The sequence below is a fragment of the Rousettus aegyptiacus genome, unplaced genomic scaffold, assembly GCF_014176215.1.
Source record: "Rousettus aegyptiacus isolate mRouAeg1 unplaced genomic scaffold, mRouAeg1.p scaffold_m13_p_12, whole genome shotgun sequence".
NCBI classification, from domain to species: Eukaryota; Metazoa; Chordata; class Mammalia; order Chiroptera; family Pteropodidae; genus Rousettus; species Rousettus aegyptiacus.
In genome coordinates this window covers 29386481-29392574 of record NW_023416287.1, presented here as the reverse complement: position 1 = coordinate 29392574, position 6094 = coordinate 29386481, and the positions used below count along the sequence as shown (strand labels likewise).

At 35.7% G+C, this 6094-nt stretch overlaps 1 pseudogene; it reads right to left on the bottom strand.

The window, feature by feature from the left end:
* Positions 1-918: 918 nt before the first annotated feature.
* On the bottom strand, positions 919-1037 carry LOC118610367 (annotated as a pseudogene).
* Between the last annotated feature and the right edge of the window lie 5057 nt (positions 1038-6094).

Sequence of the window (6094 nt, the reverse complement as noted above, 5' to 3'; positions counted from 1 at the left end):
CCAGCATTTTATCTGAATTATGCTTTAAGAAGCATAAAGACACCTTGTACTTTTATGGAACTCCTCATCTATGATTTGAAAAGTCGACTATAAACATATATTAACCATTGAACATACTTTGAAGGTACATGTATACTTTTCTTTCTGAATAAACTCATAGTCGAGTGAAAGGCTAGAGCTAAGACCATGTGCAAAGCTGAGTCTTAAGAGAATCATATGAGGATTAAATGAGGGAGTATGGGCTCTGAGCTTGTAAAGGCATCAAAAAGCAGCCTTGCTTTAACATTCTTAAATTATTTTCTCTATGCCCGTGTCCTGTCCTATTTGCCAGATTCTTTCCTAAAATGTTTTTATCCTTTTACTACAGATAGCATAATCTTATCTTGGTTCTTTGCTGCCTAGTTACATGGTTCTCGAACTTTGTTGTACATTACAGTCACCTGGAGAATTGTTTATGCTCTGGTGGCCTGAGCCCTACTTCCTGAAAACAGAATTGGGTGGATGGGGCTGAGCATCTATATACTAATAAACTTCCCAGGGGATTTAAAGTTTTACAATTTTAGAGCTCAGTGAATGGACTCAGTTCCAAATTTTCTATCCCAGTATTAAAGGTTCCCAGGATGTGATTTTGTTTTATCTAGGTATGTTCTTACTTCTGATGACCATACTTTTTTTTTCACCCCCTTCTCAAAGTGTGTCCCAGGCTAGCAGTATCTACATCACTTGGAAGCTAGTGAAAAATGCAGAATTCCAGGGCACATGCCAGACCTACTTACTGAGTCAGAATCTACCTTTTATTTTATTTTACATTTTTATTTTTATTTATTTACTTTTTTTTTAGGTGAGGCAACACTTGGTTGACCTCACAGATTGTAAGGACCTTGTCGGCTTATGATCCCTTATTTTTTTTGTTTTTTATGCCTACAGCACCTACTCTTCCTAGGTGGTCTCCCATCCAAGTACTAACCAGGCCCGACCCTGCTTAGCTATGGAGATCGGACAGGATCGGGCTTGTTCAGGGTAGCATGGCTGTAGACCAGAATCTACATTTTTAACAAGATCTCAGTTGTACATTAATGTTTGGGGGACACTGCCTTAGAACAAAGCAGCCTGGATTCTCTCTCTGCAGTCACTTTGCCCATTTCCAATACTGATTTTTAATTGTCTGCTATTCTTATCTGCAAAAATCATTTTTTTTCCCTTCCTTCTAAGAGTACCTTACCACCCCCTTTGATCTGGGAACTTTTCCAAAATAATTCCAGCTCACATTACTCTTTCAGATATCTGGCAGTCCCATAGCAGGTAAGATCTACTAAGTGTCTTTCACAGTGTTCGTACATAATTTAGAAGATCTCAACCCAAATTGAAAAATAAATTAATTCCTCATGCTTGTCACTCTTTTTCTAGCCACGGGGTACTTGTATATGTGATCTTTGCTACCCAGAACTTTGCCACTTCACATTTTAAAAAACTTAATTAACCCCCAATTTTCATTAGAGATTAGCTCAAGACTTGATTCATCAGAGACCTTTTTCTGACTTCACTAAATAACACTTTTCCGAATAGAGATCCTTATAGCATTTCTTTACCCATTGTCCCAGATGCAGTTTCATACTGCTTAAACAAAGGTAAAGGGTGGATTTCTCCTGAAAGCATATACCCGTATCAGTGTGCAGCAGTCAGAAGACTAGACCTTGAGACAGGAAGTAAGCCTTGGGGACCTGGAAGGAGGGATTGGAATGGTTACCAAGAGGAACACTTACTCTGTTGAAGGAAGACATCCTTAATCTAACTCCTGTTTTTCCATGGATCAAGATTAATAAAATTAAATAAGGAGCCAAACTACCATGTGATAGACTCGGCAGAGAAAACAAACTAGACATTTAGATGCCTAAAGAATTGAGGTATTGAAACTGTCAGTTGGAAAATATAGGGGAAAAAATATATAATGCTGAAAGATATGAAATATGGAATCATTTAAAGAAAGGAGTAAGCAACAAGACGTCATCAATAGTAACCAGAAAGATTTTTAAAAGAACTACATGAAATATTTAAAAATGAAAAAATATAATTGCTGATTTAAAAACATGAGTGTGTTGTTTAAACATAGTTTAGACAGAGCTAAACAGAGAATTAGTGTGAGAAAGACAAGATATGACGGAAATTACATAGACTATAACATGGGTAAGAAAGGAGAGAAAATAGTAGAAAGTTAATGGTATGGATGATGATGGGGGAAAAAAGATCTAATGGATAAGTCTAACCTGTGTTGCGAAGATATAATATAGAATGGAGGAGAGGATAAAATTTGAAAAGATAATGCTGAAAATTTTCAGAATTGATAAACTACATAGACAAATAGAGGAATCAGAATTTATTCAAATAAAATAACAAAAGTATATTCACACAATATTGAAACTGCAAAAAGAAAGGACAATTAGAAGACGTTAAAAGGCAGTGAGAGACAAAATAAGTACATATTATATATGTATATAATATCTAAAAATATATAATTATATAATATGCAAAGATAAAATTCTATAATATATAAATTTATAAGTTATAAAATATATGGAATACATATAAAATCAGAAAATATACATTTTTCTCAAGAACATGTGAAACTTTTTAAAAAATTGATCATATACTAGGTCATAACATTAACAAATTTCAGAGTTGGCATCACATTTATATCATATTCGATTGATACAGTTAAAATAGAAATCAACAATGAATACATAAAGCAAAAATTCTGACATATTTGAAAATATAAAAATGTACTTTTAAGTATTTCCTGTGATGAGAAAGGAATCTCAACAGAAATGTAAAATATTCAGAATCTATTGATCCCTTTTTATACTTTCCAACTTGTTACTAAAGTTTTCAAGTGCAGTGTTAATTTCCTTGACTATTTTAAGTGGAGTTAGCCATCAATTACTATTTTGTCTTTATATAATATTCTCCATGACTAGAGTCTCCATGGATCTTTTTGTTATATGTTGTATCTGCTTACTTAAAGAGCTTTGTCTCCTTTTTCTGGTAGTTTATTTTTGAATGATAGACATTTATTTAAAATATTATTTGCAGGAATATTGAGACCTAGAATAATAACTTCTGGAAGGAGAAAGGAAGAAAGGAAAGAAGAATGGAAGGAAACAAAGGAAAAGAAAAGGAGGGAGGAGTGAGGGAAGATGAGAATATGGCCTGGAGATCCACCAGCTCCAGAAAACCTTAATTCATTTAAGGCCTGAGGTCCCTTGGATCACCAGATCAAAGGGAGGACCATTATTACTATGTTATGCCCATTTGAGGGGCCAAAGCTCATGGATCTTAACTCAAGGAAGGGTGGTTTTTCAGGTTTCCCACCACTGGTAAAATCTAGGCTTTGATTTTTACCCCCATCCCTGTTGGGCTGTGAAAAGCTCAGATCAGGATTATGGCTGCTTTCTTGTGCTTGAAAAAAAAAAATGCTCAAGGCAAAGGAAGTTTGATTGCCTGTGCTTATACCTCTAGGTTTGTCTTCTTCTAAAATTGGACAGGCAGTATTTTTTTCTGTCTTCTGAGGTCTTTGATGCTTTTAAGACATTTTTGTTTATTTGTTTACTTTTTATAATTCAACTAACTTTTTTTAGTGGTCATCAGTGGAGAGTTTACATGAATCTGATCTACCATGACCAGGACTTGAAGTTCAGCATCCTGTTTTTTTTTTTTTTTTTGCTCAAACATATATTAAAATAGATATAATAGTTGAAATAAAATTGTCCTTTTTTAAAAATTTGCTTAATTCTCTGTAATGAGTTAGATTTTCCCTTTGTATGGGATGCCTCTTGTACCTTCCCTCATATCTTCTTAGATCATATTTTATTACAGTCAGTTCCACAGCTTATATGCTTTACACAGGTATAAATGGCAGAACTTCACTTTTACTATACTATCAATCTCTTGCTTTCTTGGTGTCAGCGTAAATTCTGAGTCTGAGGTATGGAAGTTGAAGAGACTTTATTCAGGCAAAGGGTTTGCAAACTGGGGAAATGTAGCCTCCAGTGGAAACTGAAAGTGAACTTCACAGAGAGGATGGGGAAGTCCCCTTTTATAGAGAAAGTTTTTACCCAGGTTCCTGATTGGTTCAATTTTATGCAAAAGAAGGAAGATTCCGATTGGTCTGATTTACACGGTCCTAATTGGTTGACATCATGCATTCTGATTCATTGTTATGGAGCAGTTCTGATTAGTCAGTGTAGATGCAAATGAGGATATAGTTGCACAGTTCTGACTGGAAGGGGCAGATCTCAGTCTTTTGGTTGAAAGACAAAACTGGAAACTCCCTTACAGGGATTGACTCAGAAGGTAGGATCAGAGTACAGGAGGTTGAAAGCTCAAGCTGTGGCTTTTTCTTGAAATGCAGTGTGCTTGATAGGCCTCTTGTCAGCAATGGCTGCTAGGTCCTAGTTATGAATTTGTGTCCAATAACCATGAAGAGTCCTTCTTGGCAGATATATTCCTTCTTGAGGTTTACACTGAGATGGAATGAAGTTAACATCCCATATGGTAATACTTGACTAGTGAAGAGACAGAAACCAGTGATTATATGCTCCCCCATTCCATTCATGTGATGGACATTTCTGAAGTGCCTTCTTTGTAGTTCCTCAGATAGTTCTAATGGTACCAAATCTCAGTTGCCCATTGGCTGTCATCTTTCCCCATTTTACTCTTCCCACCCTGCTATTGTTCTCAGGGTGTTACTTATCAACATAATCTACCTGCAGGAAGCAGGAAACAAGATTTCTTTTAAGAGGTTCAATCAATTTCTGAGTGATTTGTTTTATTAGACACTTAAAACCACTTCTTTGAGAAATCACCCTTAGGAGTCATGAATATCTAATACACATTTACCACTGAGTCTGAAATTTATTTCCTTAAGCTATTTATTATTATTATTTTTTATCAAATGTTAAATTGGAACCTGAGAAAATAAAAGTGGAAAATATTCTAGAAAAAAAAGAAGCCCAAGCTTGGGTAGGATACTACAATGTAGATTCCTGAGCTACAATGTAGATTCCTGAGCAACTGGGCACTAGATAAAAGAGAAAGTAGAGACAACTTCCATTCAAGTCTTGCCCCCTAGCCTCTTGAGCTGTATGTCCTAACTTTCATCTCCATCTATGTCCTAACTAAATCTCAGGCACAGGAACTTTGCCCTATGAACTTTCTAATATGAGCTTATAGCAGTTTGAACAAAACTATTAATCATTGACATAAGAATTTCAATTAGGGAAGAACTATTCTTTTTATGAAAATGTCTTAATTAATTACTTGGTGGGGAAAGTGGATTCATAGAGGCCATAGATTTACAGCCAAAGACCGGAACACGTAAGTAAAATCTAAGGAGGAAAAAGAATTGTATTTGTGGTCAGGGTATAGAGGAAAAGGTAAAAGTATAGGAGGATTGTCCAATAATAGGGCATATTTACCAAAGGATTTCTTCAGAGCAGATATCTCTAAAATTTAGCTTAATGTTATTTGTTTCATGAATTATCTCCTTAAACTTCTGTTGGTGACCGTAAAATTATACAAAACTTGGTCCCTTATGGCTCTGAATGGGATCATAGCGAGACAACTAAAGATCAAGGTAGAAACAGGAGTTTAGAGTGAGGGGCAACCATGAGAATGTCCTCCCTCTTCCTAGGAGCTAGGAGAAACCATGATAGGACCTGTTCCATGCAAGGGGTCAGAGTTGGGTCCACTCTTACCTGGATCTAAAAAGTGGATGTCTCTAGCTGACACTGTAGTTCTCATGCACGTTTAGTGATCCCAGCTCTCAGCCTGGTGGTGGAAATGGAGCAGGTGATTAATATCACATCTAATGATCAACATCACGAAATTCATTCAATAAATATTTATAGAGAGCATGTTATGTGTCACACTTTTGTTCTAGATACTAAGTATACAGCTGTGAACAAAGCAGATAAAAATCTTCATACCCACAGGGTTTACAACTTAGTGGGGGTGGCAGAAACAAATAAGTGAAATTGATAGCAGTGGTATATGAGGAGAAATAAGTAGGGGATAAGATGGCAACATCCTATTGTTAAAA